The 24,373-nt window shown below is 43.3% G+C and overlaps 1 long non-coding RNA gene across 1 annotated transcript; it reads left to right on the forward strand.

The window, feature by feature from the left end:
• Positions 1–11,264: 11,264 nt before the first annotated feature.
• LOC123725150 (uncharacterized) lies at positions 11,265–24,373 on the forward strand. The gene is made up of 3 exons (XR_006757546.2): positions 11,265–11,471; positions 11,978–12,208; positions 20,333–24,373. It is a non-coding gene; the product is annotated as an uncharacterized LOC123725150 (long non-coding RNA).

The raw sequence follows: 24,373 nt of genomic DNA on the forward strand, positions 1-24,373 counted from the left end.
AGAACTTTTCACATTTGACAAAATACACATTACCTGACGTTGTTGATGAAGTTGTCTGTGGATCAGGGCAGCAACTAGGGTCACTATCAGAGGCCTCATGATGGCATGGCCTTTTCATAGGAGTCGAGGGAGACGGGCATCAACGGAGGAGGTGTCACAAAGTGCTTGAGGCGTCGCTACAGACACCCTGGTTTGATTCCAGGCTGTATCTCAACCGGCCATGATTGGAGTCCCATTGGGCGGCGCACAATTGGCCCCAGCGACGTCTAGGTTTTGCCGGTGTAGGCCGTCATTGTAAATAAGAATTTGTTCTTAACTGACTTGGCTAGTTAAATAAAGGTTACATTTAAAAATATATATATATATATATTCAAAGGGATTAGTTGGTTTTTAGGGGCAGTCACTGTTTAATTAAATGTGCACTTCATTAATGTAAATTGGGGGGCTTTAATGCCCTTGTTGAAATTCTGAAGAAAGTGCAGTGGCCTCAGGAAATGCTCCAGCATCATTGCAAATTAGATTAGGGGCCAAGAAAGGCAGTAAAATTAGAATGATAATGGTTGATATGCCTCCCTGACAGGCATGACTATTCAAGGATCAATGGAATGTCGAATGCTTTCGCAGCCCACTCTCAAGGCTTGGGACAAACGTCAGCCTACAGATGTGCCTTTTGGAAGCACTTTAAATTAGTTTAATTTGGTAAATGGTAGGGATTTAGAAGCTCTTAGCCCGGCTGTAACAAGACAAGAATACATTGAAATGTTTTGCCATTCCTTTTATTAGCATAAAATGCGATTGGGATGATTTGCATTCCCAACAAGTCAACGTTTTTTCTTCATCGTTTTCTTTTTTTTTTTTTACAAGATTGCATTTCTATCCACCATCCCACCACCACTACAGAGTTTAGAATGAACACTTTTTAATGGCTGCTTTTTTAGTCACCTTAATCCTTTTAAAAAGGGGAGGTTGACTTTATTCCAACTAATCAAATCATAGACACCAATTACAAAGTAATTTTGATTAAAGCCCAATAACTGAAATAAGGCTAAGGACAAACATTGCCAGCCGAGACTTTAAACCTTTCTTTGTTTCGCCAGTTCCTGTCACTTCTCCTTGATGTGTGAGGAAGGTGGGATGAGAATATGAGAAATATAGGCAGCACTCGCAAATAAAGTATAACTTTGATTTATTTTTCCATTTCACCTGTCGCTAGAAGGATGAGAGTGTTGAGAATCCAACACTGCACAACAGTATTCCGAGTAAGTAAAGGACCATGAAGACAGCCAGTGGCAAACTGCGCCCTGTTCACCGGATGCAAACGACTGAGGTTGAACACTGGATTGTCTGGTTCCTGCTGCTCTGTCCCTTAAGCCCCGACATACCAACAGCTTTGATTCAGCCTCCATTCTTCCTGTAATCTGACATCACTGACTTAATACGTTTACTCTGTGGGTAAACAGTCTGACTTGGGGCTCTTCTGATGGGAAGGCGACAGAAAAGGGTGGTCTGGGAGGGGGGCTAAGAGCATTGGTCGGTGAGAGGAAGTGACTTTTAAATGCTGTGCTCCCTCCACTTTGGAAAAGCAAATGTTAGGATGAATAGGGAGTGCTGTGCTGTGCTTTGCTGTGCCCACAGACCAAGGCATAAGCACTATAATGAGGATTTAGGATGGAATTATTTGAATGTTTTTTTGAATTAGAATTCAAATGAGTTTAAATTGATCCTAATGCAGAGTTCATTTATTGTTTTAGCTTGGTGGTGTTCTTTTTAAATTACTGTGCTATATTTCATGTAAAATAAAGCATATAATTGGCACCTAAAACATTGCAGTCTTTGACAACTGTATTTGAATATCATCTTTACTGTTCATTAATGTTTCGTAAACCCAAGATGAACATGACAACCCCATCCCCAATGACCAGGGTAAAGTCCTCATTATCCCATCCCTTTACTACAGTCCACAAATTCCCAGAATATCCTCGTGAATATTCAACAGCTCATTAGGATCACCATGGACACCCATCTGTGATCTCCACAGTAGCTGCAGGTGGGTGGGAGGGCAGGAGGGTCCACCAGTCCATGGAACCTCAGTCTCTGGCTGCATATGAGCCCGGAGCAGAGGAGGTGAACAGGCAAGAGTGGAGGTCCGAGGTGCTGATTTCTACGTTACAAGTTTCTATTGGCGGCCATTTAAGCCCCAGTTTCAAGGCACGTCTACAGGTAAACAGGGATGACAGACCAGGACATATGCCAGGCCAGACCAGTCTAGGTCACTTAACCTCAATTCAACACCTTAATACTACACTGTAACACATTGAGAACAGGCTTCCTGTGGGGTATTGGATAACATCCATACACTGTAAAAAGTAACTACCTAAATCATAAAATCTCCAACAGTCAGTAGAACTCAAATCATAAAAGTGGTATCAATAAGATTTCTTATCACTTAATGTTTTTGAATACTGTTAACAAATATTGGGTTATTGAGTAAATATAACTATCTATTTGTGTTCTGCTAACCTAAAGTTGAGTTCTTACAAGTTATGATTATTGAATATTTTAAAGTCAATCTAACATTTATTAAATAAGTTGTTTTTACTTGATTCTATTACGTTTGAAGTTTTTACTGAAAATAATAAAAGTAGCAGTCAGACATTGAATTTTGAGTAAAAAACACTTAATTTAACTGTCTTGTGCAGATATAGAATTATTAGGTTTTTGCCATTTATGAATACTTAATAGTGCCACGTGGCTCTGTTGTTAAAGGATTGTGGGTAATTCAAAATGCTTAGACTTTAAGAGTCTTTCAAACAACGTTGTATGCGTGTTTGAAGAAAGAAAAGTATGTTTCTAAAATAGTTTTAAGCAGTTTGTTGTGCTATGAGATGCAATTGATCATGACGTTAAATAATGAGACCAGCCATTCCCACCATCAACAAGGTGGGGACCACTCTTAATGACAGAGGCAAATGCGGAATCATGTCATGTTTCCAGCTCTACCTCCAGTTACTGCTAGAGGAACGAGCACTGTGCTCAACAACGCCTGCTAAGGTGGGTTAACATGACAAACGGTCAAATACATAAAACAATGTTAGACACGGCCACTGAAAATTACTAATCAGAACTACTTACTACTTACACTTCAATATTTAAGTAGAAGGGACCCGAAATGTTTATGTTCAATACAACAAATATTCATGGTCAAGTAACTTTAATTGTTATAGTTCAGAACACATCATGCAATTTAGTGTCAAAAAGTTCATAAAAACACAAAACAGTAAAGTATTTACAACTTAAAAACCATTTGGGTGATGATGTCACTTCATTACTTTAAGTATTGAACACTGCCTACTTTGAGTTGGGTTAGTCAAATGGTTCTAGGCAACGGGTTTCCACCAAAAGATCTTGTTAGCAGATCTAATTACTTTATACAGTGCAGGCTGTTTGAACCAAAGCAGAGCAAAGCTACTGATTGGAAATGGAAAGACATCCATTTATTTATTTCCATTCATTTTGAGTGGGTTGTGGATTTATATTCTCTCGACACAGCGAAATGCACTGATGAGACACAGAGGAAGCACCATACGCTGCATTCATCTCACTGACACTGTGAGGTTCAGGGGAAGCACCTTTCATAAGCAGCTTCTCTGAGGGGTTGAGCAGAAAGCAGACCTGGGCTGAGATGAGTGGCAACTGGCAGACCCATAATTAATCAGCTTCCAGTGTAATTAAGGTGTCCATCAACAAGCAAGGCTACTGTGTCACAGTGTCTGTCCTGCAGCCCTGCTACCCTGTAGCTGTAGCATCGTTGCAAACAGACCTGCCGGAATAATGAATTAACCTGTAACTGGCATAGTATTAAATTAACAGCCTATGCATATTAACAACATGTAGTTAATGAATCCCTTTATCACCAATGACCAAGGCAGGTAGGTATGATGTATTTTTTTAAATGGCATAGGTTTTAACTTCACTGTACAGCCCACTACTCTAATATTGTGAATCTCTGGGTTTTCCGCCAGAACAGCCTCAATTTGTCGGGGCATGGACTCTACAAGGTGTTGAAAGCATTCCACAGGGATGCTGGCCCATGTTGACTCCAATACTTCCCACAGTTGTCAAGTTGGCTGGATGTCCTTCGGGTGGTGGACCATTCTTGACACACACGGGAAATTGTTAAGTGTGAAGAAAAAAAACAGCAGATTTGTAGTTCTTGTCACAAACCGGTGCGCCTGGCACCTACTACCATACCCTGTTCAAAGACACTTAAATATTTAGTCTTGCCCATTCACCTTCTGAATGGCGCACATACACAATACATGTCTCAATTGTCTCAAGGTTTAAAAATCCTTATTTAACCTGTCTTCTCCCCTTCATTAACACAGATTTTAGTGGATTTAACAGGTGACATCAATAAGAGATCATATCTTTGACCTGGATTCAACTGGTCAGTTTATGTCATGGAAAAAGCAGGTGTTCTTAACGTTTTGTATACTAAGTGTATGCTGCAAGCAATAATTTTATCATTAAACGTGTCTTAGTATTTTGGAGAAAAGATCTCCGCACACACAGTCTCACTTCACGACACACACAGAAGTAAATCTATTATTTCCTACTTTCTCAATAACGTTCAGCAATCTCATCACACAAACACAAACACACTCTCTCTCTCTGCGGACATTCCCTGGCAAGGATGCATGGTTCCCATAGTGGTGGATCAATGGTAAAAAGTGGAATTAGTCATTCTAAATCATGCAGCTGTGGTCGAAGAGAGCTCCTCCAAAAATCATTAAACAATCATGTATTCCCATTGATTTATTCTAAATACCTGAGCATGGACAAGATTAAAGCAGAGGAAGAGCAAGCTAATGCAGATGAAACTGCTGAAGGATGGGAGGTCCTCTGGGACAGATTTTGTCCTAATCAGGGGGAAACAATACTGCTGCAATTACCAGCCTACGCAGGTCTATTAAGGCTCCTTTACTTGACATATTTATGTATTTCAGATACAGCCGGGCACATTAAATGGAGTTTACTCAGGCACTTTTACATCTCCGTTGTAAACATCAGATAAGCACAGGGACAAGGTGAGCAACCCCGCTGGCCGGGCTGAGATCAACATAAACCACAACGGATGAAAGCGATGTGTGTGGATCCTTTATAGGTAGACTACCAATGGAAGAAGAATCAGTATGGTTTGAGAATTATTATTGTCATAATTTGACACGTCTTTATTGTGATTTACTTTTTCACCATACAGCCTATTGGAGACTAAGTAATATTAATTCGCCATCAAACATTGCAATTAATCTACGATCTATACAAATAATAGGGGTATTCATGAAGCTGTACTACCATGTTGGATTCAGCTTGTTCTTCCTGTTATATCTGACTTTTAATAGTTTCATATCCGACAATTACCTAATAAAACATATATATTAATACAATTATCTGTTCCATCCAAACCAGGGCATGTACATTAGTTGGCTGATATGATGGGAAACCAGAAATTCCGAGCTATAAATTGCAAAAGACTTAAATAAGTCCTCCAACATTTCTTATAACTGTGCCGGGGGTATAATAGCAGGGACTTTAAAGCCCTGTAACTCATTCCCTGGGAGGAAATATTAATCAAGACAGATTAAGCTTTTTGCACATTTGCTTAATGTCTCGAGGGAGCCGGAGGGAGGGGGAACATATTTTGAGTTAGCACATCTATAACAAAGCTTTTACATCTTATAAACCGGAGCTGAAGTCATAAGGAGACGTTGCCATCACAAGGCTAAGCTACTCAAATCCTCCTGCAGCAGACAGACAGTGATCACTCTTAGGATGTTGGGGAGGAAAATGCCATGGCAAAGGAGATGGTCTTTATCTCTTGTGGTTTAAGTAGAGATTAAAGTGAAGTTGCTTTTAAAGTGAACGTGTCTTTCTGGGAATAAAGAAATACATCCTCCATCGTTGACTACGATTATTGAAAGTGGACATTTCTTTAAGCTCAGAAAAATTGCTTTGAAAAAGGAACAACACTTCTTTCTCTGTCATCTGGGTGTTTTTCATTTAGCTGCAGCTGTGGTCAAAGTTTATTGAGTTGTAACTTGACAGTTGTGCACAGCACTTGGAGACAGTGCGGGGCTTTTTCTCTTGAAGCTAAGCAAAGAGTCATTGTAACACTCAGTGAGTGGAGGTGGCGTGGCCCTATTTAAACAGCTGTGGGTCAACACGGACTCTCCAGTATTTAACTATTGCCTGAAACACTAGCCAGCTTTTCTTGACTTAGAAAAAGCATGTAAAACGCTCATTTCACTCTCTTTTGTCTGAGCAGGGTTGTTTTTTAGAGCATCTTCATTGGTCCATGTTTTAAAGGGCCCTGGGTTGAATGATGTGTATGACCCTTCAGATTTACAACTGTAGAATGTAATGTTGCCCTGCCTGCCGTCGTTCAGGAAAGACTAGCTCTGTCTGTGACTGCTGGCCATTCCACAGAATTGATAAACCTGAAGCTGTATTATTGATAAAAGGCAGGGGCACTTATAATAATAAGTATTTCAGATCAAATGAAATAGTTCATGTTCTCAAGAAAGTAAACAAGCATATTTCATTGTCAGTGGTAGATAATGTGACATAGGGGTTATACTACGATGTCATAAGGTGCTGATGCTTACACATTCATGCAGAAATGCTTGTGTACAGTCAATCAGCTCCAGGGGATGCAAATGGGATTCTGTGATTGTGAAAAGAAAGATTCTTAGATGGTCGACAGCGTATGCCTGAGGATGGGGTTTCAGCCATGGGAATCTAGTTCATCATCGGGCTCAGTTAAACTTGTGTATCCTGCCTCACCATTTTTCGAGGCCACATCACAAACAGGTCTCAGCAGACAGCTGAAGCCTCACAAGCAGCGAGAAAAGAAAAAGTCAATTAAACTTTGATGAAAACTCAATTCACATAGGAGTGTGTGTGTGTGTGTGTGTGTGCGTGCGTGCGTGCGCGTGTGCGTGCGTGCGTGCGTGTGTGCGTGTATGAGTCCATTCGTGTGTTGGAAAGAAAGGCTATGCAGGTGCTAAAACAGTATTTGATATAGGACGGTTATGCTGAAGACCGACTCGACACAAACTTCTTGAGTCGAACCAATGGGCAGATCGATACTTCTTAAGCACAACCACACAAAATGAAAGCACTTTTAAGGGCTGAGGCGACTGCTCTGCCACTGCAATCTGCATCGAAGGCAAGATTGACTGTTCAAGAGGCTTTACTATGTGGGTAATCAATGGGGGTAGGGGTTGGGATGCAATGATTAACTCTATGCAGGGGTTCCTTAGGCTGCCCTGAGGATGTCTGGGACTCTGATAATGCTATAGGAAGACACACAATCCATAAACAAAAGGCGATGTTTAAGGGATTAGTACATACTATTGATATGTCTCCTCATTATATCTCTATTCCTCATTTATGGGCATAGGTACTGTAGCCCACACCTTGTGTACTTACTACAATATGATTAATTCACACCACATACACAGTGGTGCTGAAGCATGCTATATATAGTATGTACTAGGCTATATGGCAGTATTATGATGTTAATGGCAGGCCAGTTTCTAACCATGTAAATATATGTTATGCATGTGTAAGGCAATAGCTAGAGTATCTCTGAATCAGCTGATCTGACAATCAACAGGTATTTGTGGGTTTGTTTGTTCTCAGCCGCTCGTCAGATCATCTGCAGCATTCATTTGGTGGTGGCCTTCTGTTGACAAAAGCAAACGGATGACAGTCAAAGAGACACAGCATGCAGCCATGTTGGGGAGAAACCCCACTGTTGACCTTGGCCAGATGGGATTTACCGCAACACTGGCTACCAGTAGTGGTAGACATGATGGATTATTGTAATGATCACCTCAACGGCCTCTTTGTCATGTTTAAATGGCAATACATTTTACCAGGAAGAGGGCAATTTAACAACTTGAGGCTGAAAAAGAAAATGATCCTGTTTGAGGTGCAAATTAAACATGTGTCATTAAGGATGCACAGGTTAGAGTTCTGCTGACATGCAGCGAAGGGAAGGTTGATTCAAACAGACTCAGCTCCCTTTCAGGTAGCCCCTGTTCGGGTAGAGGTTTGTGGTAAACGCTAAGCTACACCTTCTCAGACATTTGAACCGAATAAAGAGCTTCCTTCAGAGTTGCACCTATAACAATCGGAAGACTAGGGCTATGTTTATCCATGTGTTTCTGGCTCTGTGTATCTGTCTGTTGGAATATATTTAAACAGCATTTCAAACAACACACCCACAACACCGACAAATGTTACTGTGAAAATTCCACTAGTCTACGGCCAGTTGGCCCTCTAGTTAGTGAGATATTCAGCCTTGTCGTAAGACTCTGATAAGGCTATCGTAATGGTGAGAAACACTGCAGTTGGTGTCGGTGGTAGTCAATATATCCAGCGTTCAACGCCACAGGTCTCCCATCTGCCTTATCTACTACCCTCCTAGTCTCTCTCTCACACACAAGTGGTTCAGTGTCCAAATCTCATCCTGCCAGCCAGAGCAATCGTCATCATCACATTTATCACGAGAAACTTTGCCAGTGATGTCTGGTTCCCACGCAATCAGAACTGAAATGAGCGAAACATCTTTAGAGTCCCATGATTCATCAGCTCTCACGTTGAAGTACTCCAACACATTGCTAACCATATTCTTGAGAGAGAACTATTTGTGCATTAGCTAATTGCCTGATTTTCAAACCTATTGTGATGATCTAATATGATTATGATAGAATATTTTCACCTTGGCGTCTCAAGCCCATTACTGAGAACAACAACCAGGCGGCGGATGCAAGAGGATGGAGGGACAAGGAGTTTTGAAGGCATTCTCTTTCCCCAGCAGGAAGACAGGATGACAAGGAAAGGGAGTGAGCAAGACAGGTTCATCTATTTGGAGACAAGAGTCTATAACAACATGTAAATGAAGTAGCCTGTGCCAACACTCTACTACTTTCTCTCTATCATGAATAAATATTAGAGGTTCTCACTCTCCCTCCAGCTTGTGGGTGCTTGTTCTCCTCACAAAGCCATTTCTGGCATCACATTCCATGTTGCTATACTGAGCGTCTTTATTAAAACAGTGGAAAAGTAGAAACGGGAAGGGCTGTCCTGTTATCAAAGAGCGGGTTGGATGGTAAACACAAAGTCATTAACCTCCGACCTCGCTCGATCACAGGCTGGGGGATGGTGATCTCCTCATCCCACTGTTTGAAAAGGAGATTCCCAGGAGCTTTGGGAGGTTTCAGAAAGAAATGGGCTCATCAAATTGGCTTTACCTTCACAGTGATAATGACAGTTGTTAACCTGTATAAATCTCCATTCATGTTTGTAATGTGCACGGGAGAGTCCACTCAGAGCAAATACAATGTATTACCTATATCCACAGGGAAAAGAGCAGGAAATTAAATAAATTAAAAGGAAAACAATATATTTGGTTAATCATCATGACAGTTTCCCAATGACTATTGAGATAAAATGGAGAGAGAAGCCATGGGAGTCATGGTAATGTATCGCTCACATATGGTAAGACAAGGAAAATGAGGCGGGGGGCGACAACCTAATGAAACTCAGAGCACCGTGCGGTGCCATGGCTAAACAGGCTAGCAGCGTTTGAGGAGTTGATTTGAGCGGTGTCTCTGGTGACAGACTGCTGTCTCCTTGGCGGTGAGCTTTAAATGGTTTCTCTGTCAGGGGGAATGGAGGGGATAAACTGCACTCTCCAATCCCCAGACCCATTTAGGGAGCAGATGAAAAGACAGACGGACAGGCAATACATGTTCCTCCTCTTTTATTCAGCGCCAGCCAGCTGATAAACAAAACAGCAAATATCCAGTGCATTTCTGACAGCCACTTTTCACCTGCCACTCCACGTAAAGAGACAAGTGGCCCCCAAATTCCCATGTCTTTTTTCTCTATCACTGTCACTCACGCGTTAGCCTTCCAAACTCTCTTTCTCTCCCTCTCTCTCTCTGCCTCTCCCTCTCTCTGCCTCTCCCTCTTTCTATGCCTCCATCTCTCTGCATCTCTCGCTCTCAACCTCTCTCTCTGTATTTGATGGCACAGTGACAGAGGATTAATTCAAGTCAACTGCTGAAAATAACGATTGTATTATGGGAACAGTAATCATTATTTAGAACATGATTAAATATGTCTGCGTCTATAGACTCAGGCCTGTGTGATTTATGTATTTGTTTAGTCAATAGTCTAATGGAAATGATGCCATTAATTATGGATGGTGGTGTCAGAGTGCTGCTGGGAGACAACGACAGAACAAGGCCCTTCCTCTGGTTCACATGGCAGATGTAAGACGACCAATCAGCGGTTTGGGGAATTCCTCAGTCCCAGAATCCATCTCTCTCTCTCTCTCTCTATCTACTGTTCTTTATCACCCTTTTATTCTCTCTGTCTCTCACACACACATACTCTCTCTCATTCTCTCTCTATCTTTCTCTCTCTCATCTCTGAGTAATGTACAATGTCTCTGGTCCCTGGTTCCTGGCTCTTGTTCCTCATTCATCCTATGTGACTGAAAGGTCTTGTTAATCGGATAGAAACATGCTGCTCTGCTCTTGTTAAAATAATGAAATAAGTCATCTCTTGTTGAGCTGGTGAAATACCAGTCGGTGAAATATAACCGTTGTGGTGGCAAGGGAGATCTCTTAGCAAGAGAGAACTAAAAATAACTTGCTTCGTGTATCATTGATTGATTGGTAGATTGGTCTTAATCTCATCAATCTCAAACAGGTATTTCAATACATTATTTACACTCTCACCTATCTTACCCCATCTCCATTCTCTCTCTCTCTGTCACTCTTTCTCTGAGGGATTGCACGGTCAGCCTGTGGTCTCACTGGGAGGTCAGGGGTGGTCCACAGTCCCTGGTCAAGCTTCCCCGAAGTAATTTCCATTTCAATGTCCCACTTCTAATCTATCAAAGATGTGATGTACACGACACAAAGGGTTTAAGTGCTCTTCATAAATCACAGGGCCCCTGTGCTTTCACCTGGGTAATCAGCAGAATTACCCCTCATATCTCACTATCTGTTGCCCCTTGTGTAGTAACACTATTGGCCAGGCCACAACTGACTGCCTCCAAGGCATTGGAAGTGTGTGATAGAGGGTACAGTATAAGACACAATGGCTGCGTTTCAAAATCATAAAAGACACACCCTTGTCCCTTTACCCTCGCCTTATGCCCTTGTGGGAATCCCCGTCACCATCTTGGACAAAAGGTCCAAACGATTAGCCAAACAAGGGAAGTTCGCAACGTAAGCCCCTCAGCCCTCATTTTTGATCGAGTTTGCGAGTGTACAATTATGTTCACCTCGAAGCCTGAAACACCCATAATTCAATTTGCGATGACCGCTAAGAAAAATCTGCCGAAACTTAAAACCTCAACGTCAATATGGATAAATCAACATACGAGTGTAAGTAAAAATGAATGTAAAAAGGTTCAAAATCGTGCTACTAATGCACAAAAACATCTTTTGTAAAGTAATGATGTTTTTGTTTGGTTAGCTTTTGGAAATTGTAGAAATAAAACATTTTCCTTCTTCAGAAGTTCCAGCTAGGCAGGCTAACGTTAGTTAGCTAATTAATTTGCTAGCTATCATACAGTAGGCGTATATTAATAATTATATAGTTAATATAAGAAGACATGCAATCATAATTGACTGTAGCGCATATGAAGCACCCACAAGCTACCGATGACTGAAAACACAATAATCGCGGGATGAGCTAGTGACGAATTTCCAGGCAAGGGCGGTCCATTAAAAATCATTCCTTCCTCCCTCCCTTGCACTTTGCCCTGAAAGTGTATACTCGTCAGACGTCATGTCATCAGAAGTGTCCACTTAATTTGAGGGCTGAGGGGATAGGGTGTGTCTTTTAAGTGTTTGGACTGCAACCAATGTCTATCTCTGGATTTATACAGCCGCGAGGATTATTCATATGGCCCATAATGATGACAACACATAACAACCATCCAGGACCTCTACACCAGGTGGTGCCAGAAGAAGGCCCTAAAAATTGTCAAAGACCCCAGCCACCCCAGTCATAGACTGTTCTCTCTACTACCGCATGGCAAGTGGTACTGGAGCGCCAAGTCTAGGACAAAAAGGCTTCTCAACAGTGTTTACCCCTAAGCCATAAGACTCCTGAACAGGTAATCAAATGGCGGCCCGGACTATTTGCATTGTGTGCCCCCCCCCAACCCCTCTTTTTACGCTGCTGCTACTCTCTGTTTATCATATATGCATAGTCACTTTAACCATATCTACATGTACATACTACCTCAATCAGCCTGACTAACCGGTGTCTGTATGTAGCCTCGCTACTTCTATAGCCTCGCTACTGTATATAGCCTGTCTTTTTACTGTTGTTTTATTTCTTTACTTACCTATTGTTCACCTAATACCTTTTTTGCACTATTGGTTAGAGCCTGTAAGTAAGCATTTCACTGTAAGGTCTACACCTGTTGTATTCAGCGCACGTGACAATTTTCTTTAGATTTGATTTGATTCTTGTGTTGTTGATGTCGATCTTAATATTATTTATACTATTTCTTTAAAGTTGAGATCTGTCACAGGCGAAAACAGCCTCATTGGCTGCCCCTGGAGCATTTGTTATTATTTTAACTTTTGAGGAAATTAGAATCTAGCATAGTGGTTAAAACATTGTTATTCTGCTGCTCTATTGCGTGCAATGATGTTCGACGATGGCAGATGGTAAAAACAGTGCTTATTGTTTGACGTAACATATCGCAAACGGACGTGGCAGTTTCACCGCTATGGATTCTAGCTTTAAGCAAATAATCATTAGCTATTTTCTAGGGCAAATAATTATGATCTATTTAATGACTTTACATTGGGATTAAGACATCCCCTATCCTGGGTATTCCATCCAGAGAGATTGTTATGTGGACTGAGTTTGTGTTCAGCTACGAGCCCATATGGACCGCGGTCTGGTTTAGCTGCTGCGCACACCACACGCTGCACATGCAGCCAGTGTTTGGTGACCGGGTAAGTGGATGTTTGGTGCTCTACGTACCGTCATTTTTCCCTGTCATAGCGCCGCGAGAGAGAGCGAGAGAGAGGGGGGGGGCAGCAACCTTGGCGTGAAATGTTGATATTTCACAAACAAAATGATGTTTTCAACATTGTGAGAGATGGGTGGTTGTTCCAGTGGCTGCCCTTCCCTCATGCCTGACGCGGGTTATTAATGCGCTCCAGTAACTGTTAATTTCACTTTGGAGAAGTGATTTATGGCTTGACGGAGAGGAGAGGCATAATCTAATTGAGATCAGAATGGCTGTTTCTCACACAGTCACGCCTGCACCCTCCAGATGGGGCACCATGATTAATGCATAATGAGCAAATAATCCATGAAATTAATTTAAAAAAAACAATTCTTCAATCACTCGCCTCTCTTCATGGTAGAAAATAATAAATACAAATAGAAATTAGTGTTTTTGTCATTTTCTTCCTGAATAATACTTTCTCTCTTGTTTTTTACACACTTCAGAGGAGATCAGCAGGACAATCAATGGAGAGTAACAGCATAATCAATCTGAGATTGGCTTGTCTGTCTCTACACTTGGTTTATATAACAATAAGGAGGTGCTGGACCATTAATGTCTTCATCTACATGTCTGCATCCCTCAAACCACAAGACAGAGAGAACTGTGTCAACGTGTGGAAATGCCAAGCACTATCACAAGCACCCAAACAAGAACTCAACGTCAAATCAAATTCGCAGGTGCTGAAATACTTCATCCTCCATGGCTTTGGTGGATGTTTTTCTCCTTGGCAGTGTGAAACAGGATGTCAAATAGACACAGCAATCAGTGATTCTCAAAGAATCGGACCAACAACAAAAACAGTGTTTCATGAGGCTGTGCGATCGATAAAATGGGATGAAGGAAGCAGAGAAGTGGATATGGACCAGACGACCTGACCCTCTGGATAGGGACCAGACGACCTGACCCTCTGGATAGGGACCAGACGACCTGACCCTCTGGATATGGACCAGACGACCTGACCCTCTGGATAGGGACCAGACGACCTGACCCTCTGGATAGGGACCAGACGACCTGACCCTCTGGATAGGGACCAGACGACCTGACCCTCTGGATAGGGACCAGACGACCTGACCCTCTGGATAGGGACCAGACGACCTGACCCTCTGGATAGGGACCAGACGACCTGACCCTCTGGATAGGGACCAGACGACCTGACCCTCTGGATATGGACCAGACGACCTGACCCTCTGGATAGGGACCAGACGACCTGACCCTCTGGATATGGACCAGACGACCTGACCCTCTGGATAGGGACCAGACGACCTGACCCTCTGGATATGGACCAGACCACCTGACCCTCTGGATATGGACCAGACCACCTGACCCTCTGGATATGGACCAGACGACCTGACCCTCTGGATAGGGACCAGACGACCTGACCCTCTGGATATGGACCAGACGACCTGACCCTCTGGATATGGACCAGACGACCTGACCCTCTGGATAGGGACCAGACCACCTGACCCTCTGGATAGGGACCAGACGACCTGACCCTCTGGATATGGACCAGACGACCTGACCCTCTGGATAGGGACCAGACGACCTGACCCTCTGGATAGGGACCAGACGACCTGACCCTCTGGATAGGGACCAGACGACCTGACCCTCTGGATAGGGACCAGACGACCTGACCCTCTGGATAGGGACCAGACGACCTGACCCTCTGGATAGGGACCAGACGACCTGACCCTCTGGATAGGGACCAGACGACCTGACCCTCTGGATAGGGACCAGACGACCTGACCCTCTGGATATGGACCAGACCACCTGACCCTCTGGATAGGGACCAGACGACCTGACCCTCTGGATAGGGACCAGACGACCTGACCCTCTGGATATGGACCAGACGACCTGACCCTCTGGATAGGGACCAGACGACCTGACCCTCTGGATAGGGACCAGACGACCTGACCCTCTGGATATGGACCAGACCACCTGACCCTCTGGATAGGGACCCGACGACCTGACCCTCTGGATATGGACCAGACCACCTGACCCTCTGGATAGGGACCAGACCACCTGACCATCTGGATATGGACCAGACGACCTGACCCTCTGGATAGGGACCAGACCACCTGACCCTCTGGATAGGGACCAGACGACCTGACCCTCTGGATATGGACCAGACGACCTGACCCTCTGGATAGGGACCAGACGACCTGACCCTCTGGATAGGGACCAGACCACCTGACCCTCTGGATAGGGACCAGACCACCTGACCCTCTGGATAGGGACCAGATGACCTGACCCTCTGGATAGGGACCAGACGACCTGACCCTCTGGATAGGGACCAGACGACCTGACCCTCTGGATAGGGACCAGACCACCTGACCCTCTGGATATGGACCAGACGACCTGACCCTCTGGATATGGACCAGACGACCTGACCCTCTGGATAGGGACCAGACCACCTGACCCTCTGGATAGGGACCAGATGACCTGACCCTCTGGATAGGGACCAGACGACCTGACCCTCTGGATATGGACCAGACGACCTGACCCTCTGGATAGGGACCAGACCACCTGACCCTCTGGATAGGGACCAGACCACCTGACCCTCTGGATAGGGACCAGACCACCTGACCCTCTGGATAGGGACCAGATGACCTGACCCTCTGGATATGGACCAGACCACCTGACCCTCTGGATAGGGACCAGACCACCTGACCCTCTGGATAGGGACCAGACGACCTGACCCTCTGGATATGGACCAGACCACCTGACCCTCTGGATAGGGACCAGACCACCTGACCCTCTGGATAGGGACCAGACCACCTGACCCTCTGGATAGGGACCAGACCACCTGACCCTCTGGATAGGGACCAGACCACCTGACCCTCTGGATAGGGACCAGACCACCTGACACTCTGGATAGGGACCAGACCACCTGACCCTCTCCTCTCCCTTTAGCTGTTGCTCTCTCTCAATCCATCCAGGGTAATGCCCTGGACAAAAGATTAGATGAAAGCAGGACGAGTGTTAACCTCATGGGTTGAGGGGACAAAATGCAAAACGAAGCATTAAGAATATTACATTTACTTAGATATCCACAATTAGCCTTGAATGGACAGAGAATTGTGCCTCGGAAATCACCATTAGTCTATCCAGAGAATCGGGTGTGACCTGTTTAAGTATACTTAAAAAGATGAATGCTCTGTGAAAAGGGACCATGCTAAAAGGAGTGGACCCTTCATCGATTGGCAAAACCATAACGTTTTCATCTTAAAATAGCCACCGCTTATCTGTCAAAATGATCCATAATACTAAACGCTGACACCTTTCTACAGAATATCCTGTATTGATTTTAGGATCCATCTTTCTGCATTATAACCCACCATAGACCACACTAAAGTGCACCTTTTGAACAGCATATTTACCATTATTTGATTGATGCCTCATCATTGAAAGGGGCCATGGGGACATAAGAGTTCTTGTATGGGGTTAAACTTGTTTCATTGGTAATGAAGTGTGGGTTGAGCCTGGAAGGGCTGAGAAAGTCTCTTTGTGTTATTACATCACACTGTTTATTTGCCTAGCAGGACTCTTTCCCATTCTGACCTGCATAGCTTACGTTTCACACATAACCCATTTATACAGCTGCAGCAGAGTGCCTTGGAGGGCCACAGAGCAGGACACTCACTCCCAACGGCTGAGGGAGTTTGTGTACAGATTTATATGGTTCAAACCCACACTTTACATCATGTGAGAAGTGGCTCACATACATCAAGTTGCGTTTTCTTGTATGGTCTAAATGTATGTTTAACAACTGAATTTGCGTCACATTAGCTATTGAGTATTATCTCAATTGTTCAAAAGACGATCAAACATAACTCCTAAAACGACAATATTCACTTTTTTAATGATATAGAATAATTCAAATATTGGTAGAAATATACATATATTTAGATTCCCGGGCACTTAAGTACATGATCCCCCGCCTCCCTCAAGTCCTGAGGCTATTTTCAAGTCATCGGATTCAGGTGAAAAGATATCCCAAGGGGGAGGAAAGATTTCAATTTACTTAGAGAGCAGGTCTGTGCTTCCCTCTCAATAAATACCTGAGGATTGGATTGGACACACTTAAAGTCATTGGCTGTAAATGAGAGAGACTGTGAGGTCACCAGACTTTATAGACCCATTATAATCTGCCTGAGAGTGACCCTGTGAAGAAATTGCTTAGAACGTGTGAAGTATTGCTTTGTGGGGACTGTGGATTGCTTTGCTTTAACACTCCTGTCGTCGTCCCCGCAAACATATACAGCAAACTGAATTATTTAAGGTCATTGTCACATTAATTATCACACTGTGGGTCCAATGTATTGAACCAGCCTAAACACCTCCTCTCTGGTCTGGGTAGCTCTGAATGACCAATTGATAGATTGATTTCTCCATCTATACAGCTCCTAACTATGCTGATGTTCTGCCGTGTTCTACATGTTGCTGATTGGCAGCTTTGAGTATTTCTGTGGTACAAAAACCAATGAAATGTCTTTGATTCTCATGAGTCAGCGTGTCACAGATGCAGATCATTCCAGGAGATCCATGCTGTTTGCAACACGGTTTGGAGTTTTGGTCTGTCTATTGATCAATAAGTCAACAGCACCACTCCAATAACTCTGGAAAGCTCATTCTGCATTTAATTCTTGAAGTACTAATTACTTTGTGTCCCACTGTGCCTTTATTGTGGACCTACTGTATTTTAATAGAGAATAGAGGTAACTTAAGGTTAAATTATGTGTGTGTGTGTGTGTGTGTGTGTGTGTGTGTGTGTGTGTGTGTGTGTGTGTGTGTGTGTGTGTGTGTGTGTGTGTGTGTGTGTGTGTGTGTGTGTGTGTGTGTGTGCGTGTGTGTGTGTGTGTGTGTGTGTGTGTGTGTGCGCGCGCGTGTGAGTGCATGCGCGCGTTTTCCCTGAGTCTTGGGTCTTCTGGAAGGAAAATGGATTGATCCTTAAGTATGTAATTCTATAATGGTTTACTTTAAGAATGTCTGGCTGGCCTGCTTCTGCTTCTCCCTATGCCATTATCATTATAATTTGTTTATCATTATATTATAAATTCCTCATCTGTCCTTAAGTTGGTATGGAAATCAAATGACCAATTCTAAAAATACAGCCCCAGCCTCATACTTTCATTGCACTCCTTATTCCATGTGACGTATACTCTATTTCTTACTGAATTCAGGAATTAAGTAGAAAGCTATGAAGCAGCCCTCCATTAAACATAAATAAATATAAAATGATCTGTCCATTGAAAGACGACACGGGCTGTAATTAAATCCAGAAACATTCCACAGAGACCTCTTTCACTTGCAAGACCAAGAGACCAATGCACTGTGTTGTTTCTTTTTTCATTCACATTCTATATTTTTCTTATTCTGTAAAGATCTAAAGTTTATAAGACACTGTAACATTCATATTAAACTTACTTCGCCAGTACTCAATAAAAGTTGTGCCATACATAACCCTTCAGTGGCCTCCTCAGATGAGGAATGGGAGGACCATCTAACTCAGTGAATTTCATAAACATTTGACTAGAGAAACATTTTAAAAGTTATCCTTTTTAGATAAAACCATACTAACTTATATTCACGTCAGCAAATAACTGAATAAAACACACTGTTTTACAATGAAGGTCAACAGTAGCCTCACACCAGGGAGGCTCCTCAGAGGAGGAAGGGAAGGACCATCATCCTTCGTGAATTTTCGAAAAATAAAATTAGTGAAACATTACAAAAGTTATCCTTTTTAGATGAAACGATAATAAATATATTCACGTCACCAAATAATTGATTAAAACACACTGTTTTGGAATGAACATCTATAGTAGCCTTAACAGCACTCTGTAGGGTAGCACCATGGTGTAGCCGGAGGACAGCCAGCTTCTGTCCTCCTCTAGGTACATTGACTTCAATACAAAACCTAGGAGGCTCATGGTTCTCACCCCCTTCCATAGACTTACATAGTAATTATGACAATTTCTGGAGGACATCCTCCAACCTATTAGAGCTCTTGCAGCATGAACTGACATGCTGTCCACCCAATCAAAGGATCATAAAATGAATCTAGTACTGAAAGCATAAGCTACAGCTAGCTAGCACTGCAGTGCATAAAGTGTGGTGAGTAGTTGGCTCAAAGAGAGAGAAAGACAGTAGTTTAACAGTTTTGAACAAATTCATTTCTAAAAAAATTAAGGGGAAGCAGCAGAGAGTGAGAGAGAAGGAGAGCTATATTTCATCATATTTTTTTCTTCTTAGTTTACCTTTTACTTACTTAGCTAGGTAATGCAGCTAATTTAGCCTACTCAACAACCTGACTCAAACAGAAAGGAGTACTATTTATGTTAGCTAGCTGGCTAAGGCTATCCAACACTGAAACTCTTCCAAGTCAAGGTAAGCTTTCGGTTTTATTAAGGTATTGCCACCGGGGCCTGCCTGTGTAACTGTTAAACTGCTTGCTGTACACAGTCTTGCGTGATTGTACACATGGATTGGATTGTGTGTTTACTAACACGTTAGTTCTAGTTTGTTACATATAACATTAATGTGGTGACAACTATGTTGTAGGCTGTGTAGAGGTTAGCGGTTATGGTATGAAGGTTTGGCTTGGAGAGGTTATTGCGCCTGGTCACAGACAGCTGTGTGTTGTGCTGTGAAGTCCACAAGTGAAGGGAGGGGCAGATCGCGTAGATGTGAGCAAAGTGATGGTGCTATACACGGCTGCTATGAAAATGAACTGTATGTGCGAGTGATCAGATGCAGGCAAGAGTGTTCAAGGCGATATTGAATGTGTCACTCTGTCACCTTGACTTCTCCAATTTGTCTCTTGACCTGTGGCTAGGTTGTAGCAACCTCATGATGGGTATAGAGCAAATTCTAGTTTAATATATAGTAGCCTAAACATATCGATGTTACATTGAGCTGGGTGAATGGAATATGAATGACAGTCATCCAATATGCTGTAATAGAAATAAGGCCGTGCTCATAAAACATTTTTTTGGTCATCCCTAATCTTGAACGGCACCAACCGCCACTTTAACCCTTCCAATGATCCCAGTATATATCTGTAGTAGGTGACAGTCAGCTAGGATCCCATGTTGAGTTTGTGTGATGGGGGCTGGTGGTGGGCAGAGAGAGGAGTTATCAACCCCCTCTTTAACATCCTACAAAGCTGTGAGACAAATTGTGACAAATTGGTATTTTTCCTCTTTATAGGATTACAAAAGGGCCCCTAACGGGCGTCTCCATGAGCCAGAACCAGCAGACAGCAGCAGCAGCAGCAGGGAGGGAGACACGGGCTGTTAATGAACAAAGAGGCTCAGGGAATTAGCTGCCAACTGCTGTCAGGGTCAGTCTCCTCCTTACCCTGCAGCCAGATCAGGCCATACGGCGACACCTCAGGACAACTGACAACCTCTGATCCTTGACAACCTGACGTGCAGTGGTACATTAATGCTGCTGATGCTGTTACTAAGGTATACTCTTATGATATTGACTTGAGGAGTCAAAGTATTGCAATGATGCCATAAAGATTTAGAGGACGTTGTTAAGTTACCCTTTACATTTTTGACAGGTTTTGGCCTTTGGATATTTTGAGAATAAATGAATTTGATAAATGAACAGGCACCTGTGAATTTATATCTAGATATTGAGTTAAAAAGTATCAATTAAATCTATCCCGTCTAGGGTCAGTAAGTGAGTAGGTCAACAGAGCATGATTGAGATGGTGGCCTAGTTTCTGCCACAGGCTTGAGAGACCTGCAGGGCCGTGCATCCCTGAGAATAGACAGGAGCTGTGTCTGTTTGCTTGTTGTGTGTGCTGGGAGCGAGGTGAGAGAGAGGTGAGAGAGAGGTGAGAGAGAGGCGAGATCCCGCCAGCCTGATGCATCACCTCACACACAGGAACAGGGCCTCACAGTATATGGACCTGATTCTGCCTGGGAAAGTTACTATACATGATAGAAACTTGTCACTATTTCCCTGTTTCTCTCTCAAACCGAGAACATCCTTCTGTAATGAAATCAAACAGCATCCTGGAGGCTTAGCTTCTAGTTACAGTACAGAACACGTGACCACATCCTGCTACAGATCATTTGTTAAGGTTTACTAGTCAACGATACCAGAGATAGTGTAAAGACTAGTGAATGAATGTGATCATATGCCCCTATCCTCATTCCTCTCATACATGAGGAGGGAAAAGCTGCAGGCCCCATTATGGGCCATCGGATGGGGCCACAGTGTCTTCTGATCCCTCCTGTCTCAGCCTCCAGTATTTATGCTGCAGTAGTTTATGTGTCGGGGGGGCTAGGGTCAGTCTGTTACATCTGGAGTATTTCTCTTGTCTTATCCGGTGTCCTGTGTGAATTTAAATATGCTCTCTCTAATTCTCTCTTTCTCTCTTTCTGTCTTTCTCTCGGAGGACCTGAGCCCTAGGACCATGCCTCAGGACTACCTGGTATGATGACTCCTTGCTGTCCCCAGTCCACCTGGCCGTGCTGCTGCTCCAGTTTCAACTGTTCTGCCTGCGGCTATGGAACCCTGACCTGTTCACCGGACGTGCTTGTTGCACCCTCGACAACTACTATGATTATTATTATTTGACCATGCTGGTCATTTATGAACATTTTAACATCTTGACCATGTTCTGTTATAATATCCATCCTGCACAGCCAGAAGAGGACTGGCCACCCCTCATAGCCTGGTTCCTCTCTAGGTTTCTTCCTAGGTTTTTGGCCTTTCTAGGGAGTTTTTCCTAGGGAGTTTTTCCTAGCCACCGTGCTTCTTTCACATGCATTGCTTTTTTTCTCTCTGTATGTACGGAGGAACAATTGCTATTGGTCTTTATTAACGAAGTCATTTGGGCTTGCAGTTGATTTTCGAAAATGCAAAGCCGAATCAACTTCACTGATCTCTCTAGTGTCCTTCCCGCCCCCACATTGACACACAAACACAACACACCATACACCAAAAGGTTATGCGTAAATGTTTCTATAACTGCAAGAGAAGCACGACTTTTCCAACTTTCTCTCACCACTCCCCTGACAGACACTTCTAGGTCTGCACATATCCATATTATAATCGGATTGTTCTTTGTTGTCTGTTGAACCTTTCACTACAATCTCTTCTCTGACCTTGCCATCTCCACCAGAGGCCTGCGCAGCCCAGTCCAACCTGCACTCCGCCTTGTTTGGTTTATTGACTGACCACAGCACCTCCACTGGGTTAAATGGGTTTTCATTTTTTATTGGCAGGCCAATGACTGAGGAGTTTTGTTGAAGCTCTTACGAGTTTAACAGCTCGGGGCATCAATGTGTGTTTTATTGGCTCTCGTAAAAATAAAACGAAATGAAATAAAATCTAAAGAACAACAGTCAGGAGCTGGACATGCCATGACGTCCACTGAGAACAAACAGACAGAGGACATGGGGCTTACACTAGGTGATGATTTACAACAGGAATACATAGCTGCTGTTGATATACTGTATATGCTGATGTATCTACAATTCATACCTTAAACGACATGCGTAACAACTGAATATGCACTTTGTATGAAAACATTGTGTTACAATGCCACCATTACCATCTTACAAAACGTTATATATTTTACACATTCTTCCGTTTTTACAAAAGGTACACTATACTGAACATTTCAAGTGCCTAACAGAGGAGTGGCTTTACCTGGGTACCATTTAACCATCTGACAACAAACCCCTTTCCATTACTGCTACTTGGTCTGAGAAAACTGTCCCACCAAAATGACCACTCTGACCAGAGTGAGGGGTCATAGAAGCACAGTGTCAGATGAGGTCATCACAAGTCCTCACAGAAAGAGCCTTTGCTACGTCAGGTCAGGCCTGAACCAAGGTCCACAGCACCAGTGATCTCACCCTGACCTCTGAGTGAGAGGGCCACACAGAGAGAGTGAGAGTGGTTGGTTACCCAGGCAACTGACACAGCTGAGAGTCCGCTGCGATACCTCCTGGGCTCCTGTAGTGTTTTCCCTATCTATCTGACAGGCAGCCTGACAATAAATAAGTATATGAAAGATGAGGAAGGAGGGAGAGCACAATAACCTGCTGAACTTGAGAGCCTCTTATCATTGATTATGGAAATGTCTCTCCCGATGACCTGGGGTATTATGAGTCTTAAGTATTGATTAAATACAACAGAGAAAATACTTTGGCAGTTAAATCAGAGTTTTATTCAATTAGCCTCTCCCCTTCACCGCACAAAATCACCACTGTTAAAAAGGATTTCATCTTTTGTGTATATACTATGTTGTCTTGAAAATGAAATGAAATGCCCAGCAATGTTAATGTCGGGTGACCTTGGGGCGGGTTGTTTGACCTTTGCCCTTTGACACTGGGGAGCGTCTGGAGCAGTAGTCATGAGGGTCGCAGGAAGGAGAGCCAGGTCAGGACCGTGCACTTAAGTACCCCTCTCTCCTTGGTCCGGCCAGATTTGGCATAGACAGTCATCCTATGATTTGGTATTCAGATCAATAGATTCTCCCAGATTGACTTCATAAGTACGTCATAAGAAGCATTTTAGATATTAGCGCTTTACAAAGTGAGGCTGTCTGGAGTTCATGCTCCTGCCTCTCACTTAAGCTTTCACCAGAGCAATAAACTCTGAGAACATATGGGTGAATCATCCACATTTACAATGAGTCGCCAAAAAATATAACATTACAACAATCGTCTCCACCCCAGGTTCAATAACATAGTGGAGGTGTTTAGAGGCAATGGTTTCAATTCCATTTTCATCCTGAAAATTCCATTACTTGCTGCAATGACTTATTCACAGTAAAGGGATTTTAAAGACATTAGCCCAATAATACTTTTGGGACAGAGTGAATTTCAGGGGGAAAGTTTTAAAATCACTATTTTCAATTGCAGTTATTCATGCAGAAGCGACAACCTTGGGACCACAGACAAATTACTAATCTGAGCAATCCTCTAAAACCAACCAAATGCATCTTGAATGAGACGTGAACCCCTTATTCCTCCCAAAACATCACTGGTCACAGTGAAGCAACATCAGATGTGATCATAATATTACTGTGGCTACAGAGGATGTTCACCTTTTCATCATTTATCATACAGACCTAATATTTAATGCTGTTTCCCCCAAACGCACCAATAGTCACAATGAAAACGCTGTCAATGGCCACATGTGTCACAGCGACACCGCGGTTGCTATTGAATGAGCCGTCTACAGCAATGGAGTGATGGGCCTGAGCAGAGACACCCCTTG

Source organism: Salmo salar, chromosome 01, assembly GCF_965601325.2.
Source record: "Salmo salar chromosome 01, fSalSal1, whole genome shotgun sequence".
In the NCBI taxonomy this organism is placed as follows: domain Eukaryota; kingdom Metazoa; phylum Chordata; class Actinopteri; order Salmoniformes; family Salmonidae; genus Salmo; species Salmo salar.